Genomic DNA, 349 nt, shown 5'->3' with positions numbered 1-349 from the left:
GTCTAGACGTATAGTCTTTAATGGAAAATCTGGAAAATGTGCTCTCAGTCTTATTATCTGAGCCAGCAATCTTGCAAGTGCTAGATTACGAGTTGATAGGAGAAAAACATGTGACCATCTTGTGGATGCGTCAATCAGGACCATAAAATATCTAAATGTCCCACAGGGTGGGTGTATTGGTCCACAAATATCAACTTGTATTCTTTCTAGGAAATTTGTCACTTCCTTATTCACTTTGGTACAAGATGGCTTAGTAATTAGTTTCCCTTGTGAGCATGCTTCACATGTGATATTCTTAGGGATAACTCTTTTTGTTTTCAAACTGTGACCATTTGAATTTGATATGAGT

This window comes from Brassica oleracea, chromosome C2 (assembly GCF_000695525.1).
Source record: "Brassica oleracea var. oleracea cultivar TO1000 chromosome C2, BOL, whole genome shotgun sequence".
Lineage (NCBI taxonomy): Eukaryota > Viridiplantae > Streptophyta > Magnoliopsida > Brassicales > Brassicaceae > Brassica > Brassica oleracea.
The sequence above is the reverse complement of the archived record's forward strand: the minus strand, read 5'-3'. Positions refer to the sequence as shown.